General features: G+C 35.1%; 1 protein-coding gene across 1 annotated transcript in view; it reads right to left on the reverse strand.

Moving 5' to 3' along the window:
• The window catches only part of PDZRN4 (PDZ domain containing ring finger 4), a 428,685-nt gene that overhangs the window by 219,984 nt on the left and 191,049 nt on the right, over positions 1-17,652 (reverse strand). The gene's annotated exons all lie outside the window — the stretch shown is intronic.

A 17,652-nucleotide genomic window follows, 5' to 3' on the forward strand; every position in this document is an offset into this window, starting at 1 on the left:
TTATGACCAGTGCATTTTCTTGGCAAAACACTATTAGTCTTTGCCCTGCTTCATTCTGTATTCCATGGCCAAATTTGCCTGTTACTCCAGGTGTTTCTTGACTTCCTACTTTTGCATTCCAGTCCCCTATCATGAAAAGGACATCTTTTTTGGGTGTGAGTTCTATAAGGTCTTGTAGGTCTTCGTAGAACCGTTCAGCTTCTTCAGCGTTACTGGTTGGGGCATAGACTTGGATTACTGTGATATTGAATGGTTTGCCTTGGAAACGAACAGTATGCTCTATTATTCTTCAAATACGTCAAGTCTGTGTCCAGTTTGCTTTGCACTAATAGTTCCCTCTGCGTGGAATATCCTTCCCCCAGACATATGCATGGGTGGGTCACTTGCTGCCTTCATTCCTGGCTCAAATGTTACCTTCTTATTTAATTGACCTCTCTTTTAAATATACAATCCCTCTCCAAGTTTCCTATCCTCTTTGTTTTGACTTTTGTCATCACATTGCTTATTTCTACTATAGAAGATTATTTTGTTCATGGTCTGTCTCCCCCTGCTAAAATGTGCTTGTTATCTTTTAAATGCTATAAGATGTTTTATATTCTAGTCTGGCATCAAACAGGCACTACTTAATGAATCAGTGTAAGATGAATAATGATGTCTAAAGCAGTCAGGTATATGTTGCATGATGAGAACAGCCCCCAGGCAGGATTTTAGGTGCTTAGATACATCACATCACCTTTAGTCTTCTTGAAACTGTTGGAGTTGAGTATTGCTATTACTTCTAGTATTAAATTGATTTTGATATATGATTCTAATTCATATTTGACAACTTAGCAGTCCCTGTTCTCTTTACCTTTATTATAAAATAATTTAGATGCTATGGAGAAGGCCTCCCCCAAACCAAGAAATAAGAACAACAGTTATAATAAACAGTAGCTACTAATAGGATAAACTGTCTTTAGAAGTAGTCTAATCCAACAGCATAGGACAGAGGGCCCCTCCAAGACCAATTTTACACATTAGAAAAGATTATTTTAACAACTAAAAATTATCCAGTAGTATTAAATTCTTTCTGAAGACAGTATTAATTTCACCTACATTGAGTCTAAAAATAAGAAGTCTCCAAAAGAAAGTTTTTAGTTAAATCTAGTCTTGTTGAAGGGATAAAAACACTGTCAGGAGCATGTTACTTCTGGGTTAATATAATTGTTTATTCAGGTGTGAGAGGCACAGGAAATGCTTACAGTGTCTTTCCACCGCTTGGAAAAAATATTCCTTAATACAGTTCTCAATGTGAAACTGATATTAATAACTTAAAATTCTGATTCTTCCATCAGCTTGAAACACTGTTTATTAGGGACCCTCCCAGGAAGTACTTGACAACCAGAAATTGAGTACTTTATTTCATGAAAATGTTTTTCCATGCATCTTCAATACTCTTTAGAAAATAAAGTTATACCTTGGTGTATATATCAGTTTTTTTTTTTTTTTTAAAGTTGAGCTAGCATTAATCATCTCAAAGTATCCCAATATGTTCTAAGCAAAAATGAAAATCTATAAGGAGATATTTACCTATTACAACATAATAAATATTATAAACATGTAAAAAGTAACAGCAAATACTGATAAAAGAATGATTAATCCATGTGAAGAGAGAAAATTTTACAGAGAGGGATTATTTGAGCTGATCTTGAAAGAGAAGGAATTTTCCTAGATCCTTTTGGGCTCCAGTGTTTTCTTAAATATGTACATTTGCTAATCACGAAAACTCAGTGTGACTTGGTGCTTGTGAATGCATTCTGAAGAGTCATAAATATTTCCATTGGTGCTTTAATCATAAAATATAAAGTGTTTATTTCTTTCAGCTAACTAGTTTAAAATACTCAGCTTATCACATTGCTTTTCAGATTGCATTTTTCTGCCTTTTTCCCCCATAGTGCTTCCACAGAACAGCTTTGCTGGAGTCATTTCTTTGGCAGAAAGGAAGAAAATTTCTGGAGTATCCACACGGCAAAAGCTATATAAACATCGTGTTCCAGATTTCCCAGCTAGGTGCCAAAAGTCCTCATTTGGTGCTCTAAAGAGCAGAAGGGCACAGAAGGTTCTGTTTGGTTGGCCTTGCACATCTGAGGACTGGAAGGCATAATCAGGTGCTTGAGGAGTCAAATTTGAGGCTAATGCATTAGACTCAAATGAGTTGCAATATCACAACATTAAAAAGGAATTCACTTAGGTTGCACTTAAGTGAATATATTGTGCTCTTTTATTATCTTTCAGGGGGGAACCCCAATGAGAAGTGATTTGAAGAAAACGTTATAAATCTTTTTCTGTTGTTGTTTACAAAATGACAATGATAAAACAAGATGAATTTCATTCAGTATCAGCACAAATGCATTTGTTAGCAAAGGAATTGTGTACTTTTAATATTCTTTAGTGTTAGCCTTTTCTTTACATGCTCTTATGACATAAAGCTATAAATGAAGATATGAATTAAAAAGCCAATTGTAGAAAACATTTGTTGTTGCTGTTGTTCAGTCACCAAGTTGTTCCCGACTCTTTGTGACCCCATGGACTACAGCACTCCAGGCTTCCCTGTCCTTCACCATTTCCTGGAGTTTACCCAAGTTCATGTCCAGTGAATTAGTATAAAACATTGTTTTACTAAAAAATAAAACACCCAGTATATGTATACCTAAATTTTCCCATCTTTTGGCCCAGTCTTCAAAAAATCTGCCAAATAGTACAAAAGAAAAAGTACACCTTTGTAAAATAAAGAGACCCTGATACTCTCTATATGAAGTTACCAAGTAATTTAGAGTCTCACTATTGTCTGTATAAGAGCTAAGCCTAACTTGTAGGTGCCCAAAAAGAATCACGGTTTTGGTGGGAATATATGCTGGCTTTTAGTAACTATTTGACAAATGAATGAAAGAAACTTCTGTTTCAGCAAAACTCAATGAGCTACTCTTTCTTGAATTTGCAATTCATTACTTCAGTGCCCATTTGCTTCTGCCATTGTTTAGTTCAATGCAGAGTAGATTAGAGTACGGACTAGGGAGGATCTACCACTAAGTAGCTGTGTGATCATGATCAGGTTGCTTAACTTCTCTGGGTCTTAAATTGTATTATTTGTGAAAGAGAGATAGCTATATTCAGTGAGTGAGTACAAGTAAAGCATTGAGAATTGTTTGGACATCTGGTTTATTTTGAAATGTTTTTTTAAAAAAGTAAATATAAGGATTCTGAAATTAGATTTAAAATAAATAAGAATCCAGCTATACACTGTTTAAAAGATGTACACTTAAAGACTCAATTACATAAGAAGTGCGATTGAAAAGGAAATAAAGAGATATGTGTAAAATAAAAAATGAAAGGTAACTGATATAACAATATTGATTGCAAACAAAATAGACTTTAAAGTAAAAGATAAACAAAAAAGAGCTATTTGATGTATAAACGAAATGAACAGTTTAAGAGTAAAAGGTAACCATATCGATCATATGTGTACTTAACTGCGTCTAAGGGCACTGCAAGGAAGAATGAATAAATGCACAATCACGTTAAATTTTATCATAGCATCTAAGAAACTGAAATACAAAAAGGCAGTGTGACTGATATAAAGTAGATTTATACAGTTAACAACCTTGATCTACCATGTGTGCTGTGGGGAAAGAGCAAATTAGCCAAGATGGTGTATTCATACTCTCTCACCCCACATTTTGCAAATAACTATGTAACAGTTAAGATTATTTTAGCACTGCTAAATGCTAAACACATTTAGCACACATGTACCATGAAGTACTCACTTGGTCACAGGCTACTTTGTTCAGTAAGCCTGTAAGAAGCTCTGGCTGCTGCTGCACTGGGGCTACATTGGAGCGACATCATGGGTATATTATATGAGGTTATATTATGGCTGCTGCTACAGCTGCTGCGTCAGTCAGGAATGAGGCCGTGTTATGGCTGCCATGCCAGCCAGGAGAGAAAACGTGTCTGCAGTTCCTACAGCTCCTCGAGTCTCCTTCCAGCCTTTTAGCTCACACTTTGCCTATCGTGGGTTCAGCAAGCAGTGTGGACAGTGTGAACAGGATCAGCCATACATGTGCTCAATTGTTTAGTCATGTCTGATTCTTTGTGACCCCACGGACTGTAGCCTGCCAGGCTCCTCTCTCCATGGGATTTCCCAGGCAAGAAGACTGGAGTGGCTTGCTGCTTTCTTCTCCAGATCTACCATATGTGTGTGTCTATTAGTGCTGTGTATGTATGTGTATATGTATGAAAATATATGTATACTATATACATATATATTATATTCACATACATATATTTATGCTCCCATGTACATGAGAGAGGGAAAAAAAAATAAACTTATACTACCAAAATATAGAAATGTTATTTTAAAACTTGCTAAAAAATCACAAATATTGGATAATTAAGGAAATATCAATAAATATAGAATAATGAACAGACCAAAACACACACTATTTTTTTTGACAAAAATGCAACAAATTTGAATAGATGAGGGCACAATTCATAAATATGAGACATTAAAAACATACCTTTAAAAAATTCATGATGAAGAAACAATTATCTCCCCAAACCAGGGATTGAACCCAGGTCTCCCTCATTGCAGGCAGATTCTTTACCAGCTGAGCCACCAGGGAAGTCCACAAAAATTATAGATATTTGCTTGTCATAGCAGTGATGATTCTGTATATTAAAACATGTGGTATGCGGATAACATAGTAAATAAAAGAAAATATATAGTCTAAAAGGCATATGTGGAAATCAGGAAAAAAAGAAATGAAAATTAATATGTGCAGTATTTAACTTATGAATTAAGGACAACACTAAACCTAAAAAAAGTAGAATTACAGAAAAAAAATAAAGAGAAGAAATTACTGAAATAGAAAACAAAAAAAGATTACCAGTATTCAATAAAAATAATATATAGAGACTACCAAAGAGACACACTGTTGACAGTATTGGACTAGTGAAAAAGAAAAAAATATATGTAGAATGGTAGAAAGGAGGATGAGGACATTTCTGTATGTAGTTAATATAGTAGTTATTTAACAAATACCAGTTCAGTATAGACACTGCAAATAATGGACATTTTCTTGAAAAAAGGAAGATATAAGTCCCTTAGATTAGCTTAACAGCAAACAGAAATTTGACTCTAACTAAAAAAATTAAAAAATCAAATCAGTAGAGAGGAAAAACCCCTCAAAAATCACCAGCCTCAGTTTTAATTAATGTTAATTAATTTAATGTTAATTAATTAATTTTAATGTTAATTAATTTAATTAATGTTTAATTAATTTAATTTAATTTATTAAAATTAATGCTTGTACTCTCATCTCTAACATATGTTAGTATACAGTAACTAGTTAGTATACTAGTTAGTATACTAGTTAGTTAACTAGTTAGTATACAGTATGTTAGAGATTCATCTAAAAACATACTAGTACAATTAATTTAATTTAATGTTAATTTAATTAACATTAAAATTAATGTTTGTACTAGTATGTTAGAGATGTTTTCTTCATCTCTAACATACTAGTACAAAAAGTAGATAAATTGTCTAGTACAACCTGATTCCAAAAACAAGTGTGGACATGCATAAAAAGTTGTACATTATGAACAAGCAATATTTACCCTTGGAATGCAAAATTGATTTAACATTAGAATGATCTTTTAACAGAATATCTTCTATTAGTAAGTTAATATTGTGAAACCACATGCTAATTTCAATGGATAATAAAATTCTTCAAATTTTATAAAGTCAACATTTATTTACTTTGAAAATCTTTTGATAGAGGAAAAAATATGAGTTCCTCCGCTGTGAAAATATATAACACATCTTAGAATCACTATTGAAAACAAAGCTTTTTCTTTAAAATCAAGAATAAGATAGAGGGATGTTTGTCATTACTTTTTGTAATTGTAATGTATTTAAGACTGTTCTAGAAGCCTTAGCCAGTACAGTAAAAAAGAAAAAAAAAAAAAAATGAGGTAAAAGAACTGGAAAGAGAAACAAAACCTCATTATGTGCAGACAGTATAATAATTGTATGAATAAAAAGTCCAAAAGAGCTTATAAATTCACAGATTATTAAAAGATTTTAGCAAATTCATTGTACATAAGATGAATTCATGAAAATTATGCAGTGACTTGTGTTTGAATTCTGGTTTCTATAGGTACATGCTAATTTACTCATGTGATTTCTGAGTATTAACATAAACTCTTTGAACATGGATTCCTAACCTGAAATACCAAGATAATTCTACTTTCCTTGAGGGTTGTGAAAATAAAATGAAGCACTGTTTATAGTATCTAGAAACATTATTTTCCCTTCCCTATAAAGTTCATATCATAGGCCACAATGAAGGAAGACATTAGATTACCCTTTTCATATGACACGTTAATAATTGTCTAATTACAAGAAAATAATTATCTTTGCAGAAAATTTTCTCCTAATAGAAAGTGAATACAATATGAGTAATACTTTTTAGCAAGAGACATTGATACTTAAAAACGGTTAGCTGGCTTTCTTCAAAGTCGAAAAAGAAAGTTACCTGAGAGACTGGTTCTGTAAATTGGATCTGGGGTAATCTCTCAGTTATACAAATATACACCAGCTGATTTCTATGTCCCAGAAAAATACTCAGGAAAATAGGGGTTTTACATTCTGGACAAGAGGAGCCTCTTACCCTCACCTGTATTGCCAATCACAGGAGGGAAAATGAGAGATTACAGAAGCACCTGAGTGGAATAGGTGAAGATCTCACCTTTTTTAAAGATTAATATTAATTTTTTTTAATGGATTGAGATAATGCAACTGAAATCTGCAGAAAATAAAGATGCCAAAAGTCTCTAAGGAAAACTTACAGGTAAGGAAAGAGAGAAGGCTGGACTGAGCCCTGTGCTCAACTTCAAGGTGGTTTTGCATTTTTTTTTTGAGTAACAATTATAACACCCAGTAGGTGGCGCCAGTGGTAAAGAACCCTCCTGACAATGCAGGAGACACCAGAGAGATCGGTTCCATCCCTGAGTCAGGAAAATCCCCTGAAGAAAATGGCAACCCACTCTTCTTGCCTGGAGAATCCCATGGATAGAGGAGCCTTGCAGGCTACAGTCCACAGAGTCTCAAAGAGTCGGACACAAGCAACTTAGCACACTGCCTCTGTTCTAAGTGTGTGTGTGTAAGCAATAGCTCACTGTGCTCACTCAGTCATGTTCAACTCTTTTCAACCCTATGGACTGTAGTCCACCAGGCTCCTCTAAACCTCATTAAATACTTGCCCTTGAAAAATCCAATGAGGAAGGTATTCTAGCAGTCTCGTGTAGCATGAGTCTGAAGCTCTTTATTATCTGTCTCTGGGCACTGATGGTGTGCTTGAGGGAAAATGGTTGAATTAGAAGCGGAAACTCAAGAGTGAAAAGTGCTCGATGGACTTGAGCTAGTTTTTCGAGGGAAAAAAAAAATATATATATATATATATATAACATTTACACAGGAATGTGAACCAATAAGAACGTATCACAGCTGTGGACAGGCAGACATCAAAACTGCAGACTGTGCAGGTCCTGTTTTCAACAGCGACACCTTGTGGCAGACAGAAGTAAAAGTGGTCAATGGTGAGGATGGATCGGACTCTTCAGATCTCTCTTCATTCCTTCACCTTCATTTTAAAAGTAGAATTGGGTTTTTATTTTTCTTCAACAGGAGAGAGAGAAAGAGAGAAACTGTGAGACTCCTATTTATTAGATCTGGAGGTAAATTAAGTGTTTACTGTGAATATTAGAATATTATATTAGAGTATGGGAAAAACAGGACACTACTTTTTTCCTACACTATACTGTGTACACCTTGCTTCTGTTGTCACAGCAACCACAAAACCAGATTGTCAAGCTCAATGCCAATTATGGCAAAAGCTTCTCTCTCAATGGCCTGATAGCAATCATTCCTTCTGTCTCATGGACGTGCTCTGGAAATTTTTTCTTGTTTTTATTTGTTTTCAATAACTAAATACGAGATTTTATATTATGATTTAATTTAGTTTGAAGGCTCCTCAAATATTCTTGAAAACAGGCAAGATATATGTTAAAAATAGTAAACGTTTTGGCTTTTTCAATAGTGATAATGAAGTGGAACACATGTATTCACACCAATTACATCCTCCCAAGATATGTTATATCAATAACAGAAAATTCTCATCTCTTTTGTGAAAGTGTTCATGAAAGACAAATTTAAAGCAGAAAAGGCACTGATAAGACACTATGGAAGTTTATAGAGGCTTGGTAAAAAATAAACATTTTTTTTTAACCAATAAATTCAAGATTCAGATCTTAAGCAACAATGGCCTTGAGTCTTCCTTCTTTGAGACTCACATGTAAGGGCAAAGTTGTATATAGGAACATAGAGGTGATTTGGTGTATGCACCCTTCGGCCTCCTGTAATCTTGCTGAGCTGAACTTGCATGCCCTCTAACCTAGGGAGAAATGGAGCTCAAACATAGGTCTAAATCACCTTTCCCAGCACCATTCATGCTCCATGTCACCCCACCTTGATCTGACTGCATTCTGACCCACTCAGACACACTTCAAATCATTCAGACTTGTGCTAGGGCAATTTGAAAAGAAATATTCAAAACAATTCATAATTTCCTAATATCACTATATATATAGTATAAATACTATATATATACTATAAATACTATATATATAGTAATAATTGCAATATAAAATTATAGTAAATATTAAGGTAATTTTCTTACGGAAGTAAAAACTGAAAGAGCTTATTGTCTTGTGCAGATGTTTAAAATTAACCTTTCTTTATCTATCCTTTCTTCTCTATCAAACTCAGTAATACTCATTGCTAAAGTCTTACTAAGGAAACAGGTTACCTTCAAAAGGAAACATTATCATATATTCCATTAAACACAGCAAAACTTTAAATTTCACATAAAAATGGGTTATCCAATTACATGGTAAATGTGTCATTTGTTCATTGTCCAGTACACATTATATTTACAGGAAAATTACCAGGAACTTTTCAGCTGTATCAGATCTCAACCTTATATTTAGATGCAGTCATATATTACTGCTGATAATGTGATGTCAGTGAATAGATTGGAATTTTTCACTGTCCTTTATCAAGATAAATTGTTCTGTCAATAGCAAATGGCTGGCAAGTATTAACACTCTGCACACTATATGACTTTTCATTCCCTGCAAAAATTGTATTTAATGCTTTTGCACAAAATCTATGGCCGTGACTATCCTTATTACCTATTTAACTACCTTTTAAAAGGAGGATTTATTTCAGCAAATTAGGACCTGGGAAACAAGATGGTATCATGCATCATAAACTTTAAGTCAATACAAGGCAGGACACTTGCGGTTTGAATGGGAAAATACCTTGCTCTCATCTCTTGGTCATCCAATAGTATTAGCAATCTGTGTTGGGAGCAGCTGCTCAGAGCAGAACTTTATCTTGGCCTCCTTCCATCTACACTGCCACAGTGTCCCACAGTAGCAATTTGCTCATTGGCCTATTACTTTCAATAGGTATTCCAGTAATTGGCTATTTCACACTTGTAAGGCTTGAACTGGCAGAGAGCAAAGGCCAGGCAACCAGCCTGTCAGGGTCTAGCAAGCTGGTCGTTCATCAATTATAATCAGCTTTTACAAGAGTGAGTGAATCCTCAGAAACCTTGTTTGCTCTGATCAGTTTTGCTACTAGTATAATTTGACCACAAACTGAGCTGCCCTTATCTGAAGAATGTAAAAGTTGTCCTACAGTGACAAGGTTTATTCAGACCCCTGGAAAGATTGATTTGGGCTAAAAGGGGGAAGGGGAAGTTTTGATAATTCTGGGTTCCTTCTGTTTTTGTAACCAGTTACTGTGCATTACACAATACACTTTCCTTTGCCAAAAAATAAACATTCAGGGGGAATCAACATAATTTATTTTCTAATGAGAGGTTATTCAAGAAGGCTTCATCAAGTTATGAATCTCAGAATTAAATTTCTCAAAAATGAGGTTCACTCTGGCCACAGAGGTTGGGAGTTTTTGCAATCATAGATTATTGTTAAAACACCTATTTAAATGCTATTAAGAAATACACTACAGTAGCAGAAGTGATGTGTGCTTATTACGTACTTAAGTTCTCAATGACCTGATTTAACATCATCTAGGAGAAACTAGAAAAACAGTTTGCTAGAAACATAGGGTCCACAAAAATAAATCAGTATGGGCCTCTCTCACAATTAAAAATAGCAAATTTTCTCTTAGCTAATCCCAATATCTTTTGTTATTTCTTGTATCACTGAGTTCTAAGAGAATGGAATCATCTGCCACAGATCTTTTTCAAACAAAAAACATGTGAAAAAGAAACAAAATGTAATACATTAAAAATTCTGATTGGCTTCAACTGCCCTCACAATTTTAGGGCCTAGGCTTTTTTGTCATTGCTAACTTATGTAATTCACCCTAGAGGGCTAGGAAAACTTCATTTGTATAAAGGGTACCATTTAAAAGTGCTTCTTAACAGCCAGGATTTATATTTTTCTCCCCACTGGCATCTTGTTTGCAAAAAGAAAAAGCCAATGCCTACTTGGAAAGCGTGTGCATAATCTTTCTAATGGAAAAAACTGCTCTTTATTACCATGTCTACTATTTGCCATCGATTTAGCACCTATAATTCCTGCACAACAATCCCACGCTCTCTCTTTCCAAAGGCCCATTCGGTCTGTTGACCAGCTGGTGACAACATGATCTGTCAACAGCAACTGCCTTGAGCGCAAATAAAATATACAACCAAAAATTTGAACTAGTGCGTAAAGATTTTTAAAAATTCCAACTTAAAAAAATAAAGGGTAGGTGATTTAGAAAGCTGTTAGAGATGCTCAAAAGTCAATTCTAAATTTTGAAAAGACATGACTAAAGCTCTTCATAAATCTACCTTCAAAGAGTTATGCACTCTTCCTAGTTGAATAAATGAAGTGACACTGATGCATATCTAATTGTAATACATCACAGGATAATCTGTCAAGTCCCCAGTGCTCAGGCCCTGTCACCCCTCTTCATCCATTATTTATCTACAACCTTCATTGCCAGTGAAATCCCTGTGAAGTGAGTAGCATGAAATACTACATACTTAGCAAAAACTTTTGGAACGCATATAGCAGATAATGATCATTCAACACTGTGTAAATTGCTTCTGAGAGGAAAAAAACAAAACATTTAAAAAAATAACCAGGATTTTCTCATATAAAATCAGACATTTCATTTAGCCAGACAATATATTGGATGTTCCAAACTAACAAAGTTCACACTTAGGTGAAACCACAAGGCCCCAAATGCCTTTTCTTTGCCATAGCACAACCAAATCTCTATTATCTTCCTTGTACCATGACAGGGATTGGGGAGACCTTAAACAGTGCAAGAATGAGATTATACAATGTCTGCTTTAATAATAAGCAAGCAGATTAAGGGCCCAATGTAATAATTTTTTTTTCTTTTTCCCTCTTTTTCTTTTTGTTAAATTGCCAAGTTTGATGAAGAAGTTGGAAGAATGAGATGTGCCTCTTGCCCATTTCTTGGGGTGGAATACCTGCCTCTGGCAGTACTAGAAGCTAGTTTTGCTGTTCTGCCGGCTTTTCTACCAGCTTGGTACACATCCCTTAGTTGGGAATAAGGACTTAGGAAAGCTTCCCAAACAAATATATCCTGGCTTTACCATCAGGATCACATGTTGCTGCTTTTGTTTTTTCTCATTTTAAGGAATCACTGTCATAATTCACAATATAACTATATTTTTTTCCAAACATGCTCTTAAACAATGAAAAGAAAAATACACATTTTAAATCATTTGAAGAGTTCAGCCAGGTACTCTGATTTACTCATGAGGGGGTGATAAGAACAAAAAGCTACTTCAGGCATTCAGTAGTAGAAAATTAAGGTTCCTGTAAATTAGGTGGGTCTATTCCTCTCCCAGTCCAATTACTAGCTTTATTATTTGTCAATAAAATACCAAATAAAAAACTAGTCTCCAGATAAGGCAGTTGTTGCCATCTGGAGCTTGCGATACTTTATATTCTCAAACTGTGATGTGGAAGTTGCTGATAATGCCTTTACATCACTAACTGGTGCCCTGAGGCCCAAATCTTATACACTTTCCTCTGGAAAGAAAAATCGTAATAAAAGAACAAAACACACACACCACATACAAGGTAAGATTAGGCAAGTTGCTGTTTTATGGCCTTGTAACATTTGAACTAGAGTTTTGAAACACCCTTTGTGATTAATAAAAGTCACAATTAATGTAGGAATATGATAGCTGGAAGCAATTCTAGTCTGATGGAACAACTAACCTGCTTGCCACAGCCTCACACAATTCCCCTTAAGCAGAACTGGCTTGTCCTGTAACAGCTGCTTCCCGTCACTTCCTTGGACAGAAGGGCAGCGGATTACATGCCTTTGCTATGGAGACCCATGCATTTCCTTGACAATGTGCAGGAAATCACACCATGTGGAAAAGACAAGTTTGCTTCTTTCCTTTGAAGATGTATGCTAAACTTATGGGATCATTAGGTGACCTGTGAAATAACAGATTTTCTTTCTTTCTTTCAAAACTTTACTTGCCCTAAAGAAAAAATGATTAGCCTTTATGTTATATAGCTGTTAGGATATAAACTCAAGTTTGAGGATATAAATTCATGACAGGTATAAACTCAAGTTTGTCTCATTTGGTTTGAGGTTCTCATGTTTGAAGAGGTATTATCATCATAATTATTTTAAATCAGGAGCTGCCTTCAGTCTTAGAAATCCAAACTCTCTCCTCTAAATCCAAATAAATTCTTCAAAATTGAGAAGACTAAAAACTTGCAGGTGAAGTAATTTTAAGTTTATTCTCACTTTGCAGGCATTGCAGAGAGTCTTGGTTCTATTTATTGTAGTAGTACTAACAATTCATTTAGGATGATGGTGTGACATGAAAATAAAACTTCTTCTGATTGAATTTCAAGGACTCTTCTGTTTAACTAGCTTCAAGAGTCCTTTTTTGATCATAATAAAATTATTTGCCATATGGTTCGGATGCTTGTGATCCCCTCTCAATGAGAGGATTATGCATGAGATAAAATGCCTACTGTAGCTGCAGCCAAGCACACAGCTGGCTCTGATAATGCCAACAAATGGCTTCATCTATTTCAATGTCACGTAGGAGCTGGTGCGATGCGAGTCAGCCTGGAGTACAATTAAAATCTACATCATCTGTGAGAAAGGTGATGGAGGTTCTGACATCAGAGCTGTACCAGATCCATCCTCTTTCCCAGAGCAGCAGAAGATACGTGTTGCCCCCTTCACCCTGTCATGCTAATGATGCTCCCTGCACATCCCTTCCTCTGCACATTAAAGGTACTAAATCAAGGGGCCTCCTATTTAAAAGCTTCACCTTTATCTGACATTCAGTAACAAGATGTACAGTTTCTAAACTAAAGTTGTGTATTCCTTGCCTCCCTTCTTTTCCTGATGAGATAATGCCATTTATGTCCATCAGTGAAATATAAATAGAAAAGTTTATGATCCATATGGCCTCAAATTGTAGCAATATGCAGAAATTTCCCTGTTTTAGTTCCACAATGTTCAACTACACTAATAAAATCAGGTTTGAACACCCATTTGTTCCAGAAAGCCAAATTTTATTGCTAAAACATCCATAACTCATAACAAGCAAGCTCAATACCAATTCAGACAAGTTGCCTTTTCTGCATGTTTTGAGTAAAAATGAAAAGTGAAGTTCGTGCAGAAATTTTACTGTTTTGTTCTATTAGAAAGGAGCCTTGCCAATATATTTTATTAGCATGTCCAATGACTTTCTATTAAAATTAAATGGAATAACATCTAAATTTCAGAATGAGGTTACTGAAAGTGACTTATATAATTTGTTCATTATTTATACAATTTTGTTATGTACTTTCTTCCTTCTTGGATTCTTAAAAGACAAAATTAACAAACCATACAGTGGTATGTAAATCTGTAAACTAGCATGCAAACTTTTCATGCAACTGAAAGAGAAAAGAATCCACATCAGACAAAATACCTTATACTTTATTATTATTTTTTATTTTATATTGGAGTGTAGCTGATTAGTAGTGTTGTGATAATTTCAGGTGGACAGCAAAGGGACTCAGCCAAAATATACTTTAGAGTCAAAGAAAAACCTGTATGAGATGCTTAAAAGTCCTTAACATATAAATATATGCACTTGTATGTATTATATATCTACATATGTGTAGATATATGTTATATATATACTTATGTACATAAATAAATAATTATTTGAAATAATCCACAGGTTTTCTATTTTGTTGCTTTGCTTTTCTGACCCTGAAGTTAAGTAGAAAACCTTGTGTAACACAGGGGAGATAATCATCAATGGACATGAAACATTTCAGATGTTGATGTTGGTACACTCCCTATCTTTGATGGTCTAGTATATGCATGAAGGTAATTTTTAGTCAAGCCTATTTCAGGCAGTCTACTAATGGGACAATTATGCTTTTACTCTATTCAGTTTACTAAAAATACATTAAAAGTAAGTCAATTATTCATTTTTTTTAACCGAATAACTATGTGATGCCTCAGGACAGTCTCTATAGAATTCTTTGTGGTCACCCTACATTAGTTTTCAGTTTTTTTCAATTTGGCTGTACCTTAGTATCGCTTGTGGTTTTTAAAAGTAAAGATGCCTACAACTTACTCCCAGTATGCTGGAATTGCATCTCAGATACTAGGGCTCGATTTCTGCATAATAAGTTTCCACTATAAGGTTCCTCACATGATAACTAATGCACCAAGAAAAATGGAGGCTTATAGCTAAACATTGTCTAAAAAGTATTTTCAATGTATGATTTAGAAACTGGAATATGGAATATATAGCAACATTAGAATAACTATTATTTAGAGACATTTCTTGCTTTAAGCAAAATACATCAATAACATTTCTAATATAAATTTACTCAACCCTGTAAATATTTATTATAATGTTATGATATGTTTAGCTCTATGCAACGTATTGTAGGGGAATGCGAAGAAGCATAAGACATAGCTTTTATGTCCATTGAGTTAATATCAATAGAAAAAAGACATATATCATATTAAGTAATAACCCAATACTATAATTGTCGTATTGAATGATGCTTACAAAGAATACCAAAAGGCAGCTGACCTAGAAAGTACCAGTATGCAGGCATGTGTTGATTATTCTTCGTGGAAATCTTTATCAATTATCCCTTTAGCAAAATCCACCACTGCTTCTTAGAAATTATTATTATTTTTTAATTGTCACACTAAACGTCTTGGAGAAACCTGTAACACACAGCAATCTACTTATCTATTGTATTTCAACTGCTGGTCTTAAGTTGCAATAGATTCTAGCCTGATAGAGCTTTGGTTTATTAACTGCAAGTGAGAGTTGCCTATAACTGATTGCCTTTTTGAAGAGAGAACTAAAAGGTTATTAATATTAGGAATGGGTGGGTATTTATTTTTTATATAAATGTATTAATTTGAATATGGAAGTGTCCCACTTCTAACCTAAAGTATATATTTAATAGATTTCTAGTCTTCCAACTTCATTTCCAAACTCTTCTCCACCATAAAACAATTAACCAGGTCCTTCCTTCAAAGGCTTAAAAGAATACTAGAGACTTGGTGGGAGAAGGCAATGGCACCCCACTCCAGTACTCTTGCCTGGAAAATTCCATGGATGGAGGAGCCTGGTAGGCTGCAGTCCATGGGGTCGCTAAGAGTCAGACACGACTGAGCGACTTCACTTTCACTTTTCACTTTCATGCATTGGAGAAGGAAATGGCAACCCACTCCAGTGTTCTTGCTTGGAGAATCCCAGGGACGGGGGAGCCTGGTGGGCTGCCGTCTATGGGGTTGCACAGAGTCGGACATGACTGAAGTGACTTAGCAGTAGCAGAGACTTGGTGATTGAAAATGCCTTTGAAGAAAGTATCAGAAACATTATTCTATAGAAGAAATGTAAGGCTCAGAGATATCAACAGACTTGCTAAGTCACCTAGTTATCAATAAAATATAAATAATGATTAGAGAGGGACAGAGAGGTCTTAGGTAATATAACTGCGACCATCATTTAGTTCAATTCTCTAAACTTTTTTAGAAAAATCAATCACAGAGCCTCCATTATTAAATTCAATAATTAAAGGCATAGTTATTTGAGAAATACTTAAGTAATGAAACCCAGAAGAAAAAAATCTCTAGTGAGTGACTATTTGTAAAAGAAAAAATTATAACCTCACTTTGACATGTGCTCACAATCCTTAAATTACTATAAAACTAGAAGATAAAAATATCTACACAAAATATGCTAATCTATGGATCTGTGCTTTAGAGTCAAAGAAAAACATAAGAAACATGTAACAGAAATAAAACTTAACAAAGAAAAACTTCAGAGAGTCCATAAATAAGAACATGCAGTTTCCACATGTGGGTGACCTACAGCAGCCAGGGCAGAACAGCCTTTCTGTGAGGAACATTAGTTCAAGGTAAGAAGCATCTGTGATATCAACAGATCGTATTCTGCCTGTCTCTGCCACACTGTGGGGAGGAGGGGCCACTGAGCAAGTCAGTCACCCTCTCCCAGCTTTAGTTTTCTCATCTGCACAATGGAGAAGATTGAGTGTGTATGAGGATGGAGCGTATAGGGACTGCCTGGGATAATACCTGGCACATTGTAAAACCTAAATAAAAGATAGAGTAATAATAATGATGGTGGTCAATAAGAAGAATAATTAGGAAAAATATTGATTACACCCTGGAATATAGTATTTAATCAGAAGACTCTCTTCCTATGCTGAGCAACTGTATATGAGTTCCAGAAATTCTGTATATAATTCTTCTATTTAGCATATGTAACTAGATGGAAGTGGCTGCTGATAAACAAATAGCTAGTATATAAATGGTGTGCAAATGGCTACAATTCAGAGCCATTTGCTTTGTTCCTGTTTGTGCTATACTCTACACTCTTCACATTTTCAACATCAAATCCTACTAATGGAGCAAGCTCCTCTAAGGCATTATGACAAATCTGTAAATTCACATTGCCCAGAATAAAATTTTTTCAGACTTAGATCCCTAGTGTTTAACATCTTCCCCTCCTTCTGATTGTCCCCAGGCATGAGTCAGGGTAAGGGTATTATCCTTTATCTTGGTGGAAACAAAAGACATCAAAAACTTCCTTTTGGCTTTCATGTAACCTGTAACTAAGGAGAAACTAGAGAGGGTATTCTCCCCTTAGAGGGTGGCTCAGTGGAATAGGTGGCTCAGCGATTAAAGCGTCTGCCTCCAATGCGGGAGACCCGGGTTCAATCTCTGGGTCGGGAAGATCCCCTGGAGAAGGGAATGGCTACCCACTCCAATATTCTTGCCTGGAGAATCCCATGGACAGAGAAGCCTGGTAGGCTACAGTCCATGGGGTCCCAGAGAGTCAGACATGACTGAGCGACTTCACTCACTCACTCACAGTGGAATGCAGACTGTTAGAAAACTGAGGGAAATTCCAAGAGCAACTCAGAAACTGACCCCACGTCTAATGGCTGGGTCCTGCAGCATTCTAT

Source organism: Bos javanicus, chromosome 5 (genome assembly GCF_032452875.1).
Source record: "Bos javanicus breed banteng chromosome 5, ARS-OSU_banteng_1.0, whole genome shotgun sequence".
In the NCBI taxonomy this organism is placed as follows: domain Eukaryota; kingdom Metazoa; phylum Chordata; class Mammalia; order Artiodactyla; family Bovidae; genus Bos; species Bos javanicus.